Here is a 24,736-nt window from a genome sequence, read left to right as displayed (position 1 = left end):
GAGAGAGAGAGAGAGAGAGAGATGGCTTATTTGATTTGTAAGTGTAAGCCAGGGTGTTGGACATCAGATAAAAGTTTGTTTTGAGCCAGCCCCTTACATTTATCAATCATCTGTATGACTACCTTGTCAGTCTTTGTTATTCAATGTGTCTATCTGATAAGTCGGCCCTGATGTAATCTGTCATCTTATTTTATTTGGAGAAACCTTTCCTTCTTCCATTCAGAAAACTTCATTGGAACAGCTAATGACATATTAATCAAGCTGGACTGAACATGATCATGCTGAGTCCTGATCCTATGAATGAGATAATTTCCAGTATTCAGAGAAATTAAACTTGCATCAAACACTGCTATGTTCTTGGTTGTACTGCAACCAAGAGAAAAGCCTGGGCCTGAAGGGGCCCTTGACTAAAGTTAGCTAATATTAGGGAAGGCAAATCTTAGCTAGATAACATTAGTTGATTAAACTGTAACTTAAGGCAAAAGTCACTAAGGTTAGGATTCATCCATAGACACTTCACACAGTCTAATTCAGAACATACAGTAAGAAGGTACGAAATTAAAGCGCACAAAAACACACCACATAGGTACTTCCATTAACCTATGACAGTTGTGCTTGTTTTGGGCCACACACAAGGACCAGCCCATATGTAAACTGCCTAACACGCGGCTCTGTGATTCTGTATGTGGCAATGTCCATGGTGGCTCGATCAGAAGCCGCCAGATCACTTGATGGAAAAACTGCAGCACATACTTTTTAGTCATGATCGCTTATGTCAGTTAACCGCACAACAAGCCGTATTATTACAGATATTTGTGATAAAATGCTCACCCAGTAGCCATTGAGAATGCTAACACTAACTGTTAGCATCACGCTATGTAAAAGATGACATTTTCAACACAGGTGAATGATTAAGTCAATCATGAATCATTGCTTTAAAGAGCTCGCTTTAGCCACAGTCTGAAAACAAAAACCTCTTTTTCTTTGTGTTTGTTGGCTACTAACGGTACTGCTTTCGGTGTGTCATTTATTTAGAAAGTACATGACGCATTTTCTTTTTGCTGTGCAGAAGAGCTCGCTCTCTCTGTCTTCCTCAGCCTGCATGCAGTGTGCTCTTTCTCAAACAAAAGTAGCAATAAAATATACTTTAAGTATCGGAGCGATAAGCAGTACCATTAAGAGTAATACTACCAAACAATTCTTAAAGAGACCCTATTCTGTTGCCCACTGTCCAGCCTTAATGACCCATTGTTTGTTTGTTTGTTTAACCACTTTTCATGCAGTCAAGTCAGGGGTTAAAGAGACATTAACAAGCAGTTTCCCTCAAAAGTGTTTTAATTACCAAAGAGTTCTGATGGGGGGGACACTTAAATTTGATGTGCATTTAGAAAACAAAAAGAAACATGATTTATGATACAGTCATTAAAACTGTATTATTTATCTTTTCTCTGTGGTGTCGTCTGACAAAAAGACAACAGTATTCAAGTATTGTGATACATATCAAATCAGCACCCATGCAGCCTGACATGTATTCTATCGAGAGTTAAGGATCCTAATATTAGATATTTTACAGCTTTTCATTATTTTTCAATTTTCTACAAACATGCCTAAAACATTTGCACAGAGCTACATATTTGGTCTCTACAGAAAAATTACAATTTCTCCCCCAAAAACATCTTGTCATATGTGACCTTTACCCTTTCACATGACATAAAGAGACTGCTGTTTGTCTTTGCTGAACCTCATAAATCCACACCCTTTGTCATGCAAATGAAGGCTGCTGGTGGTCCATGACAAAATTCAAATACATATACGTGTGCATGTGTGTGTGTGGCTACAGTCATCAGCATATACTGTGAAGTATCATGTAAATAACCACACAGATATGATAATTCCATTATTTCGTTGTGACCGTGTTGTATGTGTGTCTTCGTACTGTCAAAGTGATGTGATGGATGAGTGTGTCTTGCTGCGTGGCATGTAAACCAGGCCTATAGAAACCAGTCTGCAGCTGCCTCCTGCTACATGACATTGTGGGTTAAACACACACGCTGCAGCCCTCCAGCGCTCCTCAGTCCAGGGGGCAGTAAAGTGGTTATCTCCCTCTTTCAGATCTTAATCTGACAGCAGCTCCTGCCTGTTGCCAGGTTACCCCTGGGGCGTCAGTCTCCATTTAAATCCTCTCTGCTTCCCCACCCACCCATCAGCACCAACCCTCCACCTCCTACTCCCCATTCTTGCACCGGCCCTTGGGTTCTGCGCTCTTTTCCACTCACCCCCCCCCCCCACACACACTTCCCATCATGCATTAGGATGGATTCACAGAGGACAGCAGGTCAGATGCTTTGGAATCAGCTGCTATTCAGTAAGATCCGGGCTGTGTGGTTTTGTGACGCAAAGTGGAATGTGTTTGTCACGCTCGGTGCTGCAGGCTGCTACCATTCTGCTTTGGCGAGGGCTCACACAGTCAACAACCTGCTGTGGGTTTGTTTGATAGAAAGGTGGCAGACAGAAGGTCTACTAGATCCAGCATGATGTGGGCAGCGTCTGAGCCGAGCTGTTCAGACAGCTGAGGAGAAGTGATGGAGAGATACAAGTTCAAGAATGTCCTCCTCTCAGCGGGTGAATGGAGATTTGTTGTGCATGTGGGAGGAGACATCGTGGATGCTGACCCTCACCCAGAGGTCACGACGGGAGAAGGGCGGATGAGAGAACGCGCATAATTGTGGGACAAATGCAAAGCCAAACTCTGCCAGCGTTCCAGGCCCGGGCCTTCTGAACTGCTGTCCCAGAGGGGTGGGACGTTTCAGGCACATTTGTATTTGTGTGAATGAGGCGGGTCCTCTCCTGTGTCCTGTGCATGTCAGTCAGTCATGTGTCGTGTGTGTGAGCACACTCTCGATGCATCCGAAACCACAGCGGATGACCGCCAGTGGGCAATGCTCAGCCAGCGGTGCTCCACCTGGCTGATTGATGCTGGCTCGTTTGAAGTCTTCTCAGGGAGAATGAGCTCCATTCATAAGCCGCTGCGCCCTCAGCCCCACCTCACACAACCCCCCCACTCTGTTAACAGCTGAAATGCTACACTGCACTGAGGCCGACAGACGGCACCGTGACAGACAGCCACAGGATACACTCCATCTTTGTGGAATTACAATATGACAAGACCACTGCTTTTGTGATTGCAATTAAACATATATGATGCTGTGTGTGGACAAGGTGCTGTCCAATCGTGGGACTGCTAATTTATTCTAAACATCACCAGAGTGAATTCAGCAGGCCTAAGTTTGCCTTTGCGTCATCTGCATGATGTAGAGCTTCACAATTTACACATTTCAAAAACAAAAGGGTGACATTTCTGTGGAAGATCTGCATGAAAAATCTGTGTTCATTGCTCATAAATCATGCTGACATCAAACGTGCAGCAGTGGTCTGTTGTGTGCACCTGTTTTGTGTTCTCCCATCAGTCTGGGTTCCTTGCAGGTTCTATCAGAAAGATCTGGTGTTGACAAGCAGAGCTGAGGCCAGTTCCTGGCCCCTCTCGCCCTGCTTTGTGTGCAGGATCCTGGAATGTGCAGCAATGTGGGCTCTGACAGGTGAAGTCCTACTCAGACACACACATCCAGACTAAAAACCTGTTCCTCAGCCCATCTGCCTGTTCCGTACAACATGGAAAAGGTATAAACGAGCCGAGGAATGAATGTCTGCAGCCTGCTCTCCTATTTTCTCCTCTGCTCACCGAGCAAGTTTGAAATCTAGACATTTCCTCTTATTGTTACATCTGTCAAGGACGTAATAAAATCATCAGTGTTTATTTATTTATTTATTTGTCTGTCTGTTAGCAGGATTACGTCAAAACTACTGCAGGGATTCTCACCAAATTTTCACCACAGATAGATATTAGGCCAAGGAAGACTCCATTAAATTTTAGAGGTGATGTGGATCCAGATCCAGATTCTTGATCAAGTTTCACATTATATAGGCTTTGAAGGATTACGTCAAAACTACTTCATATATTTTCACCAATGTTCCACCACAGATACATATTCGGCCATTTAAGACTCCATTAAATTTTTATTTATAATTGGCAGACATCAGAAATCTCAAATTTCTCTTGTTTTATTTATTTTTTGGGCTTACTCCATCTGACTGATTGGGTTTCCACTTTGTTTTGCTACGACTGCTGAAACACCCCTGCGCGTGGACTATCGGGACAAAGTGAGCAGCTTGTTGCCTTTGCTGCCTTTGTCCAGTCCAAAAAAGCAAGATGTTAGACTGGTGTTCCTTTTGGATGGACAGGAAAATGAGCCTGCCTCGAGTACAGCCAGATGATAAAAACAAAAACAACTGTGCTGTCAGCTTCCTTCATCCCACATCCACCCATCGCCCCTTCCTAGATTGTTATCATGGTTTAGATTATTGCTTCCTGTAGTGACCCCGAGCTGCCTCTGCTCAGTTTAATGTTGTTTGTTTTCCCAAGTAAATCATGAAATATAATTTCAATATACTGAATTTACATGTAGATGATTATTAATAGTAATACCCACATGCACTACATTTAATAAACAAGACAAACCTACACTGTGCTTTGAAAGCTACTACATTTTCAGATTCTTTATTGGCTTCTGTTTTTGTGGCAACTTCTTTTATCTGCTCTTTCTTCATTCTGTTTGACACTCCTTTATGTTCCGCCTTTCTGTTTGTTTCCATTGTGCAGTATCTCAAGAACTATTAACCACGCAGTTAAAATTTTTATGGCATTATTTACAGGCTATGATGTGCAGGGGGTTTCTTGCAACTCTAAGCGCATATTTGTCAGAAAATGAAGCATTACCATGACAACAGCCAAACCACTAGGGCCAGACATCAGATCTTGACCCTAAAATAATCAGTGACCCTGAATCTCTATTTAATCTCCTCTGTTGATCCCAAACCACCACCAGGGGTCCTCAGTATATTTGAGTAAATTATCCATAATTTATTATGTTTATTTTCATATGCATACCATGTAATTTTAATATAATTTAAAGTATCATAACTGAATATTTATATTTCTACTTATGTTGATAGAATACAGAAGTAAAATTGTTTTGTTGGGAATAATTTGACACCAAAATCAAGACAATACGAGCAGTCCAAAAATTAAAGAGTTTGTAACACTGCAGGCCATACATAATATTGATACTGATATCCAGATTCTATAGTGTGAAGCAGATGAAAGTCTACTTCTCCCCCTGGATGGGATGCCAGTGCAACACAGGTTTCTTCCTCAGTTGAAGGTACTCATTTACAGCTGGGTAGACTGAGACAATGCAGATGAAGTGTCAAGTGCAACAACACAGACAGGTAATGTGACTGGGAACCAAACCTAGGTCTACATACTGGGAGCCCAACTTCTATCCCACTGAGCTACCTGCTCTACATAATTAGAATTAGTATTATTATATTTACTATGTGATTACAGGCTATACACTGTATGAAAAATATGCCTGTTACAATGCATACTTTCTGTACACTCTTATTGTGCCATCTAGGAAGATCTGATTGGAAACATTACTTGATATAGGGTCATAATGTAGGTATGACCCTACAGAATTGTAGCTTGTGATGTGTTCAGGAACCACAGCCCCCTGAGAAAACAGGTCAAAGTTCGAGTGGCACATATGAGAAATTAATGAAAGTGCATTGCAACAGATTCCAACAAAAACAATCATTTTGCTTCATACTGCTCTTCTAGAGAAGGTGGCTGCATGCATCAACTATTGCTGTAAAGCGTGCTCTAATATAGTTCCACACAAAGTATTAAAAAATTTCATGTTTGCGTTCTCCCTCTTCTTTTTATTCTTTAGTCTAACTTCACACCAGTGCAGCAGCCACCAGGCTCCCAGTCCCGTTACTGGATCCCTTCTGGGGTAACCAGAACCCTCTTGGCCCTCCTGACACCTCCTTCAACAGACGCTGTCCTGTAAGACTTTTGTGTACTCTGATTAGATTCGACTCCTCAAATTGAATCCCCTCTGAAACAAACACCCTTTTATGGACATGAGTATACCAACAAACATGCACGCACACATAAAATCAGCACTGAAGCGCTACTTAGTTGATTGTTTATACAGTGGTTCCTAGTCTCAGTGAAAGCTGCTAATAGGAGCAAATTACTGCCAACAACTTGGAAATATCAAGTGTCTGACTGCTCAGCTGTAATGAAGTTAAGTGCTGACCAATCCAATTATGGGCACGCGTGGGTCCAGAGGAGCCCGGGGAGAGGCGGCTGGGCTAGAGAGAGGGGCGTGTCAGCCTCAGGGGATGGTGGAGTAGACGGTACCTGGTTCCTGGGCCACTAACTATCACTGTTGGAATATAATTTGATTTTTACTGGACAGTGAGGTTAGGTTGCCTTTGCTGCAGAGACTTGAGCAGATGTGATTTGATCACATTTTAGTAAGAGCAATAAAACATATTGGAGCTGGCCACTGGGTTTTGCTTGTAGTCTTCACAGCAATGGTTGGCACAGGTAACCTAAAACTTACTGCTTAATCCACAAACTGAAAAGTTAACTATGATAGTACTAAACCAGTAAACCGTTAAGACATTTCGCTGATGCTATCAATAATACTAATCCCCCTCACTTTTGTTATATGAATTTGGCTTTGGCTTGGTGTTTTCCCTCTAAAACCCTGAAAACAACCGTCCACCTAAACATCTTAAATTTCATTGTGTTGAATCGTAAACTTGGCGGGTCCGAAAAAGCTGCCATGCATGCTAGCATCAGGTACTTTAATTAAATTAACAAATTAAATTAAACACTACTTTACATTCAACATACAGCTTATTCACAGTGTGGAAAGTATTTAGATTTAAATCTCGTGGGAGCTAGTTGGTTCACGAATGGCTTTCACAGTTAGCTAAAACACTCATCTGCTAACGAAAAAGTTAGCTTCACTTGTTAACTGATTAGCTGAACTGCGCTTACCACCGCTGAACGTCATGAGTCACAGCGTTGCAGCGGCTGATGGTTGTCTTATTTGTTTTTGTTCTGCTTTGTGAGGGACATTAGGCCAGCAGTGACCCAGGAGGTCAGTGAGAACACAGCTCTCCACTCGCCGGGTCAACTTTGTTTGACGTCTGGAAATGTTAGAGCGGTAACTCAAACCAGGCCTGTTAATCAAAGCTAATGCAAGCTTGATGCAGCTGTATTTCTCCCTCAATATTCACTTAATTTAACCTCCATTACCTCAGTCTTGCTTCCTCATTCTTTGTCCTCAGACACCCCTTTCTGTCTCCGTGCTGCTCTGTTCAACTGGTGCCATTACTAAGAATCCCCCCAGATTCCCAACCGGTGCCCCTTAGGCATTCCAAACCTCATTTACACAGATATGTTCAGCCAGCACAGGAAGCAGGCCGTGCCCTTAACAAAATTATAGTCCAGTCAGCGAATGAGCCGCGGGGCTGCTCTGCAGGGACCAATCACAGAGGGGCTGGGCGCTACTACTTCCTCTTTTATAAATGAGGAGAAAGAACATTTAAAATGCTGAGTTTCAGTGTTTGTCCTTTCTATGAGGAGGGTTTGGACAAGTGCTCACCTCTCACTATGTGAACTAATGTACTCCATTACAGCATTTATATGGACTTTAGCCATGTTAATGATAAGGAGCGTAATGATGGTGATGTAAATGCACTGAGTGCTGCGTTCAGACCCATGGTGCACGGCCGTGCTCTGATCACTATCTCTGCGGCGCCTCAGTAATTTGGCTCTGAAGTTGGCTCTATTAATGGCACTGTGCTTTTCCTTTACCCCTCATAACCTTTAATGCTCTCAGCTGCTGCATTCCTCTTTTTGTCTGCTGAAAACATCTTGTTCTTCTAGGCAGTTAGAAAAACCTATTTCACACTTGGAAACTGATGCTTTGCCATGTTAAACAGACAGAATTTTGACTTTCAAACATGCCAACATATTTAAGAGCCCCTTCACACATAGTATGACGAAGTACAAATCAGGGTGAATCACAGCTGAACAGCTCATATGAGCGAACCACAAAAACATCGAGCCGATGGGCAGGCATGTACGATGCCATTACGACAGATTTGTGCACATGGGAGCACAGTGCGGGATTCAAACCTGCACATTCCAAAAGCTCTGATTGTCAGTGAGAAACTTTATCACTAAGCTACCCTCACTGTCCTATAAAAGGTGCAGGAAAATGGCTGATATCAAGAAGGACATTGACGTATAAAAAAAAATACAACCACACACCATATAAAAACACTGCATTTTATTGAATCCCTCTTATCAAGTGGGCAATACAAATATGAACCATCTGTTCCTCTGTAGATGAACCATGGCCACAGACGTACAGTCATGAAATGACATGAATGAGAAGCAGTGCGCTCTTATCATGTCCACATGTGCTGGCGGCATGTCCAGCCATCCCCGTGTGTGTGTCCTGCCCGACAGGCGTATCTTGTGGACAGCGCGCTGCAGGATAGACACTGTGTAATGTGGAACAGAGCTCATGTGGGTGACGTGACATTCAGATCACCTGCTGCGTGTTATGATCTGACGGTCCGTTTCACCTGGAGTAGCCTGTTAATGCATGTGGCGTGAGTGTACTCACTGTAGCCCATTTCAACAGCGATATATGTTTTTTATGTATGTCCATGTGAGGACAGCGAGCAGACACATGCGCGTCACAGTGGACAGTTGTTAGTTCATGTCCGTCCAAACGGTACGTGTTCCCCAGCCGTGACGTCCAGAACCACAGATCTCCACAGACGCTCCTGTCGGCGGACACACCCCCTATCAGTTCAGCGCACACACCAGCATGTCACTGTGTCTGTTTGCAAAGACACAGTCGTGGGGGCACTTAGACATATTTCACATCCAGTTTGACAGTGATTGTCTGCTGACTGTTGTTGTGCTAATAGTGCGAATGACCACACATTTTCTAAGTGCCAAGCGAGCGGTGTTAGATGTTCGTGTGTGTCAGCTGGAATTTGGCCGACACCTACCGCAAGAGGGTTTGATGGGCTCTCACAGCACACACTCTGTCTTTTAGCTGCTGGTGTGCGCAAATAGTTGTAGCAACAGGTGTACGAGGCGTTAGAGGCAGCTCTGATTTCATGCGTAATCCGACTACATTTGTACTATGTGTGAAGGGGCCCTCAAGAAATGTACACAAAGAAGAGAGAGGTGATGGTCTAGTGATTAAAGCTTACTGTAATACCTGCATGTGTGATGGGCTGTTTTGGCCCAAGCTAATTTTGAACAGTGGCACTCGCTCCATCTCAGTTAACCAAACACACTCTGGAACAAATATTCATCACGTACGAACACTGCGACTCACGGGCAGTTGCACACATTTCACAAACAATGACTAAAAGGAGGGAAAGAGACGGGACAGAAGGTGAATGATGTGTGTCTTTCCACTTAATTTTTCTGATTTTTTCTCACACACTCTAATGATAATGATGACAAGGATTATCTACCAAAAATCAGAGCTTTCAGCATTCACATTTGCCAACCAACAAAAATGTGCTGTATCAGATCATAGAAGGCTCACGAGGAGGAAAGTGAAAGCTGCTTCAACACTTTCTTGTTCTTTTTCTCTTTGTCACATGTCGACCTCTTTTCATAAAGCTGCGACCTCTCTGTGCGACTGACGAGCAACAAGTTGCCAATAGAAATGTATCAAGAGAAGGGAAAATGCTGTTATGATCTCCTTTTAATCCCTTGCACTTTCTGAAGTCAGAGATTTAGCCTTCCTTAGCTCAGCTCACCTCCTTCAGTGTACGTCGCCGCAGTCCTAATCAGGATCTAGTGAACAGGGATCAAGTGTCTCTTTCACTGATCAGGGTAACGTATCTAATTAATCCAATCTCTGGCTCTTCAATCTCCATTCAAAGTGAAGGTGAGAAAGATGAATGTTTGAAAAGCCCATTTAAGGAAAAGCAAAAGGGACAAAAACAAGTGATTCAGACGGAAAGATGAGGGGATGTAAGGAATGACAGGATAGGAAAGTGATGGTGGTGGAGGAGGGGTGTTGGGTCTGGATTACTTTCTACCTACCTTCAGTAAGAGGAATTAGACTGGGGGATGAGGATGAAGGCTGATAGTTTTAACAGTCTGAAAGGAGTCCAGATAAGGAGCACAGACAGGCAGGGCGTGGAGGAGATCTAGATGGGAGGGAGAAGTTAATTACCTGCACAGAGGGCACAGAGAGAGGGAGCTGATGGAATGAAGGAGAGAAGGAGATATCTCACACGGCGACCCTGCAGAGTCTCTGATGCATACTGAAACAGATTTAGGAGGGCTGATGATGGAGGTTGTTTCAGTGGCCTTATCCAAGACCATTCTAGACCACAAACAACAGAAGAATATTAAAGAGGACTCAAAAGGAGGCGCTCAACTTTCAGCTGTCTCACACAGAGTTACTGATTAAAAATCATGAAGAAATGTTTGAAATAATGATGATAATGTTTGGTGTCAGGTCAAACAATATAGACAGTTCTCAGTGGAACACTACATATAATCCAACAAATAATAGAAACAACAATAATATACAGTATGGCATCACATGATGATGACAATAGTAGTAACGCTGTATAGACTCCACTGACTCTTTTAAAAAGCAGCAAAAGACAGTTTTATTCAGACAAGCTTTTAATTAATTTGTTGTTTTATGCTGTATTCTAATGTTTTATATAGTTGTGATATATTTTCATTGTGAAGCGCTTTGTGATTTTTATCTGTGAAAAGTGCTATATAAATAAAATTGACTTACTTACTTATTTACTTACTAAGTACCTTCAGCTGCTTAGTCAGCTAGCTGTTAGTCATTTATTTTATCTTTCTGACTTGTACATCATCAGTTTCAACACTCCAAGTAAAATGCAAGATATTTAAATGTCGCATGTTCCACAAAGCATTCCAGGATTTTTAGTGTTGAAAGTGCACCATATTTTCATGGTGCACTTTGTATGATATAACAAGAGCAATCCAAGATTTCTGACGTCTGCCAATCCGGATCCAGATCTCCTTTAAAAATTAAGTGGATTCTTCCATGCCCTAATATCTATCTGTGGTGCAAATTTGGTGAGAATCCGTGAAGTAGTTTTGACGTAAGCCTTCAAAGCCTATATAAAATGAAATCTTGATCCAGAATCTGGATCCGGATCCGGCTTACCGTCAAAATTTAATGGAGTCTTCTATGGCCTAATATATATATATCTATGGTGAAAATTTTGTCAAAATCCGTACAGTAGTTTTGACATAATCCTGCTAACAGACAGACAAATGAATAAATAAGAGCAATCAGAGATTTCTGACGTCCTCCAATCCGAATATGGATCACCTCCAAAATTTAATGGAGTCGTCCATGACCTAATATGAATTTGTGGTGAAAATGTGGTGAGAATCCATGAAGTAGTTTTGACGTAATCCTTCAAAACCTACAGTGAGGAAAATAAATATTTGAACACCCTGTGATTTTGCAAGTTCTCCCACTTAGAAATCATGGCGGGGTCTGAAATTTTCATCTTAGGTGCATGTCCACTGTGAGAGACATAATCTCAAAAAAAAAAAAAAATCCGGAAATCACAATGTATGATTTTTAATAATTTATTTGTATGTTACTGCTGCAAATAAGTATTTGAACACCTGTGAAAATCAATGTTAATATTTGGTACAGTAGCCTTTATTTGCAACTACAGAGGTCAAATGTTTCCTCTAGTTTTTCACCAGGTTTGCACACACTGCAGCAGGGATTTTGGTCCACTCTTCCATATAGATCTTCTCCAGATGTTTCAGGTTTGGAGTTTCAGCTCCCTCCAAAGATTTTCTATTGAGTTCAGGTCTGGAGACTGGCCAGGCCACTCCAGGACCTTGAAATGCTTCTTACAGAGCTCCTCCTTAGTTGCCCTGGCTGTGTGTTTGGGGTCATTGTCATGCTGGAAGACCCAGCCATGACCCATCTTTAATGCTCTTACTGAGGGGAAGGAGGTTGTTTGCCAAAATCTCGCAATACATGACCCCATCCACCCTCCCTTCAATACGGTGCAGTCGTCCTGTCCCCTTTGCAGAAGAGCACACCCAGAGTATGATGTTTCCACCCCCATGCTTCACGGTTGGGATGGTTTTCTTAGGGTTGTTCTCATCCTCTAAACATGGTAAGTGGAGTTGATTCCAAAAAGCTCTATTCTGGTCTCATCTGACCACATGACCTTTTCCCATGCCTCCTCTGGATCATCCAGATGGTCACTGGTGAACTTCAAACAGACCTGGACATGTGCTGGCTTGAGCAGTGGGACCTTGCTGCCCTGCAGGATTTTAAACCATGACAGCATCATGTGTTACTAATGTAATCTTTGTGACTGTGGTCCCAGCTCTCTTCAGGTCATTGACCAAGTCCTCCTGTGTAGTTCTGAGCTTTCTCAGAATCATCCTTACCCTACAAAGTGAGATCTTGCATGGAATCCCAGAAGGAGGGAGATTGACAGTCATCTTGTGTTTCTTCCACTTTCTAATAAATAATTAAATAATTAATAATAATGATAAATAATTTTTTTTTTTTTTTTAGATTATGTCTCTCACAGTGGACATGCACCTAAGATGAAAATTTCAGACCCCTCCATGATTTCTAAGAACTTGCAAAATTGCAGGGTGTTCAAATACTTATTTTCCTCACTGTATATAAATTAAAACTTGATCCAGAAGTCCGGATCTGGATCACCGCCAAAATTTAATGGATTCTTCCATGGCCTAATATCTATCTCTGGTGAAAATTTGGTGAGAATCCGTGAAGCAGTTTTGAAGTAATCCTTCAAAGCCTATATAGAGTGAATCTTGATCCAGAAACTGGATCTGGATCCAGATCACCTCCAAAATGTAATGGATTCTTCCATGGACTAATATGTATCTGTGTTGAAAATTTCATCAAATCCATGCAGCGGTTTTGACGTAATCTTGTTAACAGTAATCCTTCAAAGCCTATATAAAGTGAAACTTCATCCAGAATCCGGATCTAGATCTGGATCACTTCCAGTATTTAATGGTTTCTTCTATGGCTTAATATCTGTCTGTGTTGAAAATTTTGTCAAAATCTGTTCAGTAGTTTTTACGTAATCCTGCTAAAAGACAAGACACTCAAATAAATAAATGCAGATGGTTTTATTCCATCCTTGGTGGAAGTAATAAAAGTTAACTGCAATATTTTATGCATGTGTCCATGCATGTGCCCCACGTGCATTTCACATTTAGTGTTCAGAAATGTCATTAGAGTTAGGGTTGGGGTTTGACTTAGGTTTAGAGTTTGAATAATAAAAATTATAAGACAACTACCATCTTGTTGTTACTGAAGTCATCACGATTGTCTGGCAGAAAAATACATGATATCTACAAATTCAGTTGAAAAATACATGTAAATATGTATGAACTTTCGTGTATTACTTTTTCCTACATTTTACAAGCTTGCAGCAACCACATCATGTGGACTAACTTTATCACTCTGGGATGAGAGAATGAAGGAAAATAAATTATTTTTGATGTAGCGATATTATTATTTATGGAGACTAAGGTGAGACGTAGCAATTACATTGTGAGGGAGTGTCAGCTTCAGCATTTTAGCCATGCGGCACATTTCACTGTGCATGATCCAACACATAATTCCCTGGGTTTTGAGGACCTCTGTGGCTGGAGAAAGCCAAGGGGTCACTCACGCTTCACCTGGCTGTGGCAGGTAGATGGCTATTTTCAAAACGTAGGGATGTGTCACTTGTCTGCCTGAGTGGTTGCCATTTGGAACCCAAGGTGGTGTTGTGGATGTGGTGAAGTGTGGTACTGGTACATGCTTCCAGACTTGACTTGGTGTAGTGATATTGTCACAGCATCCTCAAGCTTTTCACACAATGGTTGTTCATGAAGTTAAGTGCTGTTTCAGATTTTTACAACAAAACTAGACAGTGTGAGAGCAGCAAATGCCCTTGATGTCAGTGGAACAACACATTTTTACCAACCAATCAATCACCTGGTCTTCTGTAAAGGAAAACATTGGGAGAAATACCAATAAATATAACTGATTACAGTTTATAGCTTTGTCAGTGTTTTGACTGAGTGTCATGGTCTGGACTGAGCATTTTTTTTTCTTATGAATTTTTGGTTATTTGTGTTCTTTTTGATTATTTTTAATTTGATGTGTTTGAGATATTCAGTGTGTTGTTTTGATCATTAGTTCTTTTTTGTTACACTTTTGCCACAATGTGCTTTACTTTTCTTTAGTTTAGTGTCATGGTTTCACCCCGTGTATTGTATGTGTGCAGCTCTTTGGTTTTTCCTCGTGTCTCTTGATTGTATCCACAGTTGCATCTTGTTTGCATTTACACCCCTGTCCTGAGTTGTTTCATTACTAGCCACACTTTCTGTGTTTTTCAATCAGTTTGTTCCGCTCCAGCAGATGTATGTGTCAAGTTGTGGCTGAGTTTTAATCCTCACATCACCCAGCCTCCATCTTCCTTCTCTTTCAAGTCCTTACATCACCCCACCCTGGTCTCAAGTTTTCATTCTTTCAAGCCATCACATCTCGTCAGTCTGGTCTGAACTCTTAACATCCTGTCAGTCTTCACCAACCCACGATCTCAGGTCTCCACATCACCACCTCCTCTTAGTTCAACTTTTTCCCCAAAATATCATTATAATAAAATGATTCAATTTATGTGTGTTTATGTTTCCGAGTTTAGTTTCTGGCTAAATCGCAATCAAATCTCAACATTCCAGTGACCATTTAGCGTTTCAGTGGTTCATAGTGTTGCTATGACTTGGGTGGAATATTGACAGCGCTGACAATTCCACAAAGTTTTACCTTGGAAAAAAATCTGTAATCTGGATCAGACACAGATCAAACTCTGCCAGCTGATAAAGGATACCACCCTACACCATGCTTTCAAATATGAAAAAAATTAGATCTTTTTCGTCAGAGTTATGAATTTTTGAGTATTCAATGTTAAAGATAGGGATTTTCCACGATTTTTCCTGACTTTAACCTTTGACCTTGAAAATTTAATCAGTTATTAGGATATGAATCGTCAGTAAAAACTTTTAATAACAAAAATATTAAAAAAATGTGGGCTCCAGGCTGTTCACAAACAGACAAACAAACAAACAGGGGTGAAAACATAACCTCTGCCCAACTTCATTGTTGGAGGTAATGACATGATACTTGTGATGAAGAAGAAGCCTAACCCTAACCCTAACCCTAACCCTAACACTAACCCTAACCACACATTTGAGGACAAGGAAGTTAAAATCTTAGCCAGAGAAAAGAAATGGTTTGAGAGGGGAGTGAAGGAAGCATTGTATATGAAACAGTTGAAACCCAGCCTTAACCGGGGGGGGGGGGGGGGGGGGGGTCTGAGACATGCTTTGTCCCCTGTTTGGAGTACTCAGATCAAAGCAGTTTCAGTCTTTTGTTCATGGTAATGAGTCATTCACGTCGCCAGGAGAGGCGTCAGTCCCATCATTAGGAGGGACAGCTGCCCTGTCATTAGAAGGGTGCTAACTAGAGCACAACAGGTGCTAATTAGAGCAATTGTTAGTCACTAGCCAATAGCAGTCTGCCTCTCAGTAGGAGGGGTCTGGTTAGGTTTAAAACTCCAGCCTTTGCTGGCTTCTGTTATTCTTCTCTACAAGAGTCAAGACAGAAGTCAGACTGCCAGAGCAAGAATTTTAGCTGAGGAAGCTTCTGTGATTAGAAGGGAAATGTCCTCGCGTCAAGCAACCCAGTCCAGTCGAAGATTCAAGCTTCTCTACTTCTACGTTTTGTTGTTTTGACGTGCTGATGATATCAATGAGTGTAATGTGCATGTGTCTACATCCATCCAACATGATTTACCACCAGGTTAGATTGACGCAGTAAATATGTAAAAGCCACAAGCCGCTGAGACTTTGTTTTATGATAGCTGCCAGTTTGCTCTATTTGTCTCTCATTTCTAATGTTGCCATTTAGTGAAACGGGTTCAATCACTCTATATTCTTGTCCTCCGTTACTCCCCACCTGTACGCTGTCTAACAAGTAGCCCAGTCTAAGATTACCCACACTACCCCTGTAGCTTTGTTGGTATGACAAAGAGCTAGAACGAGCACTCAAATAACCAACTACAGAGCTGCATAAAACAACCACCACCTGTATAACCGAACACAAAGAGAAGCAGTCATCTAACGCGCCTACTGGATCTCTTTTTGTTTGTTTTGGGCGTGCTGCTTTGCACTTCTTTTTCATTGTTTGCTTTCATGCACCTCGCCTCCTCCCCATCACCTGCACCACTATCGTCCTCACGTCCTTTCCTCCTTACCCTGGGTCGACCATCATTATCCTCTCTGTGCTGCTCTGTCTTCATCCTTATCTCATTGTTATTGTAGGTTATGTTGAAGACTTAAATATCATCTGGGTGAGCTTTGCACTGTTTGATGTATATCTGAGTTATTATGTAGGAAACAGGTTTATTTGGTAAAATGATAATAAAATGCTTTTTGGTGTGCTATCTAAGACACTTTGGAGTAATTTCAATGTGGCCCCCATCATTTATTCACTGTGACAGATGCTACAAAGTGCTGGTACAAGCAGCTCCTTTGGGAGCAAACAGATAAGAGCAGAGGATTCAGCAGGAAGAGGAAGTAATGGGACACACAGGGTCAGCAGAAGATATAATTCCTCTGCCAATCACCCACAGCCCATGTGGAAATTCTGAACTTTTTTTTGTCAGGTATGACATTTCGACTTTTTATAACCTTAGCTGCTTCGCATAAAGACAGTCACTTTGTTTATGGTAAATTAAAATTGTGTTTTACATTGGTTCTCTTGTCTTATTTCATTCTGGCTAACTGGATTAGGATGGACAGATAGAGCTGGAAGCAGAAGAACCCATGAAAAGTAATGGTATTAGTACCTGCAGTCTGAGCAATAGTGCACCATCGTCGATCCAAACCCGTTCGGCCATGATGGATGAGTGATAAAGACTTTCAAATAGGGAGCACTTTGCCCTCCACGTGATAACTACATTTAATATTGGAGTGATCCCAATCTAATAAAAAGGGTTGCATGTATTAGCATTGGTTATTTTAATGGTAAGTGTCAATGCAAATCAATTCCCTAAAACAGATGGAACCTCATTGTAAAGCAGCTTCCCACTGATGTCACGTGTGTGTGTCGTGTTGTGGAGCAGAATGCAGAGCAAATTCATCAGAGGCAAAAGAACTCAGACACAGTTGGAATTAACTCTTAATTTAAAGTGTCTGTATGGTCTACACACTACAGTGTTGCTTTAACGCAAGTTTTGACACAGTAGTGGACTAAAAATGCTCATCGCTACTATCAGATATTAAAAACGGTCTTCACAGGCTGCATACTTTCAACACTACTGTAAGGTGTTAAAATGATTTCTTGTCCAGAGCAATCAAACACGATAACTGAGGATTAAGGATGTTGCTCAGTTAAAGTGAGACCAGGGCTGTTCTTCCACCTTCATACTTACTTTTTCTTCTCTGGTTGGGGTATTGAACCTGTGACTCTGTGGTCAGGATCTTGCTTCTCTAACCCTTAAGCAACCACTTCCCCAATTCACCATAAATAGCAGGGAAAACACTCACTCAGGGGGTGGTGGCCAAGTAGCAAGTGAACTGGAAGGTTCCCGGGTCAAACCCACCCCAGCTGCCTTTCTCACTGCAATGTGGAGTTGGGTCAGGAAAGGTATTCAGTATAAAACTTATGCCATATCAACATGCGGATCCACTTTGGATCTGCTGTGGCGACCCCAAGTAAGAAAACAAGGGAGCCGACGAAGGGACTTACTTTTATCAAGAGAAGTACTCGCTCACATGATTAAAATAACATTGTGACACTTTATATTTACTTCCCATGTAAGAAATGGCAGTTTGGTTTAATGCTTGCCAAGTGCAAAGTAAGGCTGAGTGGGGTGTCATTATTTAACACTCTGAGAGTTGAAAGCCAGAGTCATAAAGATCCAGACCACCAAGTCAACTCATAACAGGTTTTTTTTTTTAAAAAAGCGTTTACACACAATTTTTACTTCAACTATTCAGCTGACTGAGTGACGTAAAAGGCCAATTACAGCGCTTTAATAATCAGATTAATTACAGCTGTTTGCGGAGTACACAAGAACTTCTTTTCCTCATTTCTCACTCATTGACAGAAATAACACTTGTGGAGAGAAGAATCAGCACAATCAATCAATTCAATCAATTTTATTTATATTGCGCCAAATCACAACAAACAGTTGCCCCAAGGCACTTTATATTGTAAGGCAAGGCCATACAATAATTACGTAAAAACCCCAACGGTCAAAACGACCCCCTGTGAGCAAGCACTTGGCGACAGTGGGAAGGAAAAACTCCCTTTTAACAGGAAGAAACCTCCAGCAGAACCAGGCTCAGGGAGGGGCAGTCTTCTGCTAGGACTGGTTGGGGCTGAGGGAGAGAACCAGGAAAAAGATATGCTGTGGAGGGGAGCAGAGATCAATCACTAATGATTAAATGCAGAGTGGTGCATACAGAGCAAAAAGAGAAAGAAACACTCAGTGCATCATGGGAACCCCCCAGCAGTCTAAGTCTATAGCAGCATAACTAAGGGATGGTTCAGGGTCACCTGATCCAGCCCTAACTATAAGCTTTAGCAAAAAGGAAAGTTTTAAGCCTAATCTTAAAAGTAGAGAGGGTGTCTGTCTCCCTGATCTGAATTGGGAGCTGGTTCCACAGGAGAGGAGCCTGAAAGCTGAAGGCTCTGCCTCCCATTCTACTCTTACAAACCCTAGGAACTACAAGTAAGCCTACAGTCTGAGAGCGAAGCGCTCTATTGGGGTGATATGGTGCTATGAGGTCCATAAGATAAGATGGGACCTGATTACTCAAAACCTTATAAGTAAGAAGAAGAATTTTAAATTCTATTCTAGAATTAACAGGAAGCCAATGAAGAGAGGCCAATATGGGTGAGATATGCTCTCTCCTTCTAGTCCCCGTTAGTACTCTAGCTGCAGCATTTTGAATTAACTGAAGGCTTTTCAGGGAACTTTTAGGACAACCTGATAATAATGAATTACAATAGTCCAGCCTAGAGGAAATAAATGCATGAATTAGTTTTTCAGCATCACTCTGAGACAAGACCTTTCTAATTTTAGAGATATTGCGTAAATGCAAAAAAGCAGTCCTACATATTTGTTTAATATGCGCATTGAATGACATATCCTGATAAAAAATGACTCCAAGATTTCTCACAGTATTACTAGAGGTCAGGGTAATGCCATCCAGAGTAAGGATCTAGTTAGACACCATGTTTCTAAGATTTGTGGGGCCAAGTACAATAACTTCAGTTTTATCTGAGTTTAAAAGCAGGAAATTAGAGGTCATCCATGTCTTTATGTCTGTAAGACAATCCTGCAGTTTAGCTAATTGGTGTGTGTCCTCTGGCTTCATGGATAGATAAAGCTGGGTATCATCTGCGTAACAATGAAAATTTAAGCAATGCCGTCTAATAATACTGCCTAAGGGAAGCATGTATAAAGTGAATAAAATTGGTCCTAGCACAGAACCTTGTGGAACTCCATAATTAACCTTAGTCTGTGAAGAAGATTCCCCATTTACATGAACAAATTGTAATCTATTACATAAATATGATTCAAACCACCGCAGCGCAGTGCCTTTAATACCTATGGCATGCTCTAATCTCTGTAATAAAATTTATGGTCAACAGTATCAAAAGCAGCACTGAGGTCTAACAGAACAAGCACAGAGATGAGTCCACTGTCTGAGGCCATAAGAAGATCATTTGTAACCTTCACTAATGCTGTTTCTGTACTATGATGAATTCTAAAACCTGACTGAAACTCTTCAAATAGACCATTCCTCTGCAGATGATCAGTTAGCTGTTTTACAACTACCCTTTCAAGAATTTTTGAGAGAAAAGGAAGGTTGGAGATTGGCCTATAATTAGCTAAGATAGCTGGGTCAAGTGATGGCTTTTTAAGTAATGGTTTAATTACTGCCACCTTAAAAGCCTGTGGTACATAGCCAACTAATAAAGATAGATTGATCATATTTAAGATCGAAGCATTAACTAATGGTAGGGCTTCCTTGAGCAGCCTGGTAGGAATTGGGTCTAATAGACATGTTGATGGTTTGGATGAAGTAACTAATGAAAATAACTCAGACAGAACAATCGGAGAGAAAGAGTCTAACCAAATACCGGCATCACTGAAAGTAGCCAAAGATAATGATACGTCTTTGGGATGTAATTTTTTCTCTAATAGTTAAAATTTTATTAGCAAAGAAAGTCATCAAGTCATTCCTAGTTAAAGTTAAAGGAATACTCGGCTCAATAGAGCTCTGACTCTTTGTCAGCCTGGCTACAGTGCTGAAAAGAAACCTGGGGTTGTTCTTATTTTCTTCAATTAGTGATGAGTAGTAAGATGTCCTAGCTTTACGGAGGGCTTTTTTTTTATAGAGCAACAGACTCTTTTTCCAGGCTAAGTGAAGATCTTCTAAATTAGTGAGACGCCATTTCCTCTCCAACTTACGGGTTATCTGCTTTAAGCTGCGAGTTTGTGAGTTATACCACGGAGTCAGGCACTTCTGATTTAAAGCTCTCTTTTTCCGAGGAGCTACAGCATCCAAAGTTGTCTTCAGTGAGGATGTAAAACTATTGACGAGATACTCTATCTCACTTACAGAGTTTAGGTAGCTACTCTGCACTGTGTTGGTATATGGCATTAGAGAACATAAAGAAGGAATCATATCCTTAAACCTAGTTACAGTGCTTTCTGAAAGACTTCTAGTGTAATGAAACTTATTCCCCACTGCTGGGTAGTCCATCAGAGTAAATGTTATTAAGAAATGATCAGACAGAAGGGAGTTTTCAGGGAATACTGTTAAGTCTTCAATTTCCATACCATAAGTCAGAACAAGATCTAAGATATGATTAAAGTGGTGGGTGGACTCATTTAGATTAAATGCAGTGTTGAGGCTGTCATTCTCAGCATCTGTGTGGATGTTAAAATCGTCCACTATAATTATCTTATCTGAGCTAAGCACTAAGTCAGACAAAAGGTCTGAAAATTCACAGAGAAACTCACAGTAACGACCAGGTGGACGATAGATAATAACAAATAAAACTGTTTTTTGGGACTTCCAATTTGGATGGACAAGACTAAGAGTCAAGCTTTCAAATGAATTAAAGCTCTTTCTGGGTTTTTGATTAATTAATAAGCTGGAATGGAAGATTGCTGCTAATCCTCTGCCTCGGCCCATGCTACGAGCATTCTGGCAGTTAGTGTGACTCGGGGATGTTGACTCATTTAAACTAACATATTCATCCTGCTGTAACCAGGTTTCTGTAAGGCAGAATAAATCAATATGTTGATCAATTATTATATAATTTACTAACAGGGACTTAGAAGAGAGAGACCTAATGTTTAATAGACCACATTTAACTGTTTTAGTCTGTGGTGTAGTTGAAGGTGCTATATTATTTTTTCTTTTTGAATTTTTATGCTTAAATAGATTTTTGCTGGTTATTGGTGGTGTGGGAGCAGGCACCGTCTCTACGGGGATGGGGAAATGAGGTGATGGCAGGGGGAGAGAAGCTGCAGAGAGGTGTGTAAGACTACAACTCTGCTTCCTGTTCCTAACCCTAGATAGTCACGGTTTGGAGGATTTAAGAAAATTGGCCAGATTTCTAGAAATGAGAGCTGCTCCATCCAAAGTGGGATGGATGCCGTCTCTCCTAACAAGACCAGGTTTTCTCCAGAGGCTTTGCCAATTATCTATGAAGCCCACCTCATTTTTTGGACACCACTCAGACAGCCAGCAATTCAAGGAGAACATGCGGCTAAACATGTCACTCCCGGTCCGACTGGGGAGGGGCCCAGAGAAAACTACAGAGTCCGACATTGTTTTTGCAAAGTTACACACCGATTCAATGTTAATTTTAGTGACCTCCGATTGGCGTAACCGGGTGTCATTACTGCCGACGTGAATTACAATCTTACCAAATTTACGCTTAGCCTTAGCCAGCAGTTTCAAATTTCCTTCAATGTCGCCTGCTCTGGCCCCCGGAAGACAATTGACTATGGTTGCTGGTGTCGCTAACTTCACATTTCTCAAAACAGAGTCGCCAATAACCAGAGTTTGATCCTCGGCGGGTGTGTCGTCGAGTGGGGAAAAACGGTTAGAAATGTGAACGGGTTGGCGGTGTACACGGGGCTTCTGTTTAGAACTACGCTTCCTCCTCACAGTCACCCAGCCGGCCTGCTTTCCCGGCTGCTCGGGATCTGCCAGAGGGAAACTAATGTGAGTTAACACTAACACTGTGAGGTCTTGACACAAGTATGGTGTAAATTCTGTTGACATCAATACCAGAGCTTTAACACTGTAGAATGGCATGTTTTAACACTGGACATATCACACTGATGTATTTGCTGTGTGAGACAAGACTGACTGACTGGAACGTGCTCAATTTTGCATCTTTGTTCCCAGAATAAGTCATTGCCCATTTCCTATAAATCAGGCACAAGTCCCTTATTTAAAAAACTTGAAATACCAGAGACGAGAAAAGACGGCAGAATGTTGCTGTAATGGTGAATTTGTGAGCCATAATCTCCTGTGATCTGCATTAAGTGGCAGCAAGCGGAGTCCGGCTGATAACCTTGCTGTCTGGGAGCCTGCACTATCTGTTCAAAGAGGACATCATTGGATTACTCATACACTCCCAAAGCCCAGGACATCTCTCCAAATGATGCATGCCAATATTAATTAGTAGGTGCAATTACACAAGTACATAGCCAACATGTACTTCTATGCTTCTTTTCTGTTTTATGTTAATACTTTTCCAAGTAGCTGCACTTTCTTTGAACTCCTTACGTGCCCACATTAATCTCACACTGGGAGATTGGAAGATGAACCATCGCCCCAGTCAGAGGTCAAGAGCGCTCTGGAGCAGGTTTTCATCCACGTCTCTGTACATTGCTGCATTCATCTTCCCCTCAATCCTGACTTGTCTCCCAGTACCTGCCGCTGAAAAACATCCCCACAGCATGATGCTGCCACCACCATGCTTCACTGTAGGGATGGTGCATGGTTTCGTGCAAACATGAGGCCTAACATTCACACCAAAGAGTTTAATCTTTGTCTCATTAGACCAGGGACTTTTGTTTCTCATGGTCTGAGAATCCTTCAAGTGCCTTTTGGCAAACTCCAGGGGATCTTTCATGTGCCTTTTGCTAAGGAGTGGTTTCTGTCTGGCCACTCTACCATACAGGCCTGATTGGTGGATTGCTGCAGAGATGATTGTCCTTCTAGAAGGTTCTCTTCTCTCCACAGAGGAATGCTGGAGCTATGACAGAGTGACCATCAGGTTCTTGGTCACCTCCCTGACTAAGAGCCTTCTCTTCTGGTCACTCACTTTCAATGGGCGGCCAGCTTGAGGAAGAATCCTGGAGGATCCGAACTTCTTCCATTTATGGATGATGGATGCCACTGTGCTCATTGGGACCTTCAAAGCAGCAGAAATGTTTCTGTACCCTTCCCCAGATTGCTGCCTCAAGACAATCCTGTCTTGGAGGTCTACAGACCGTTTGTTTGACTTCATGGGCATGGACTTCATGGACAAAGTGCAGAAGTCCCAGAAAACAAAGAGACCAGATAGACAGGAGACGGAGACAAGAAGAACAGGAGTGTCTCTCCCTTATTTTGCGGGAGTAGGGGAAAAACTACAGAGGATCTTCAGACAGCACAAAATCCCAGTTTACTTTAAACCGGTTAACACCTTGAGACAGAAATTAGGTCACCCTAAGGACAGGATCCCTAGTTACAAACAGAGCAATGTAGTGTATTCTATCAGATGTCAGGAAAACAGTAATGAACACTACATAGGTGAGACTACGAACCTTTGGCTATACCAGCACCGCAGAGAGGGCGCAAATGGACCTCAGTCTGCAGTTCATCTCCACCTGAAAGACACTAACCACACGTTTGAGGACAAGGAAGTTAAAATCTTAGCCAGAGAGAAGAAATGGTTTGAGAGAGGGGTCAAAGAGGCATTCTATGTGAAACAGTTGAAACCCAGCCTTAACCCGGGAGGGGGTCTGAGACACACTTTGTCCCTTGTTTACAATGGGGGACTCAGGTCAAAGCAGTTTCAGTCTTTTGTTCATGGCAATGAGTCATTCACGTCATCAGGAGAGTCGTCAAGGGAGCCATCAGGAGAGGCTTCCGTCCCATCATTAGGAGGGACAGCTGCCCTGTCATTAGGAGGGTGCTTACTAGAGCACAATAGGTGCTAATTAGAGCTATTGTTTAGTCACCAGCCTATAGCAGTCTGCCTCTCGGTAGGAGGGGTCTGATTAGGTTTAAAACTCCAGCTTTTGTGGCTTCTGTTTATTCTTCTCTACAAGAGTCAAGACAGAAGTCAGACTACCAGAGCAAGAATTTTAGCTGAGGAAGCTTCTGCGATTTGAAGCGAAACGTCTTCGCGTCAAGCAACCCAGTCCAGTCGAAGATTCAAGCTTCTCTAATATGGAAACCACCTGGACAACTGAGAGCCTACACAGAAACTTGACTTCATGCTTGGTTTGTGCTCTGACATGCACTGTCAACTGTGGGACCTTATATGTAGACAGGTCTGTGCTTGTCCAGTCAACTGAATTTATCCCAGGTGGACTCCAGTTAAGCTGGAGAAACATC

The sequence above is a fragment of the Thalassophryne amazonica genome, chromosome 3 (assembly GCF_902500255.1).
Source record: "Thalassophryne amazonica chromosome 3, fThaAma1.1, whole genome shotgun sequence".
Lineage (NCBI taxonomy): Eukaryota > Metazoa > Chordata > Actinopteri > Batrachoidiformes > Batrachoididae > Thalassophryne > Thalassophryne amazonica.
Note: the sequence above shows the minus strand (reverse complement) of the source record.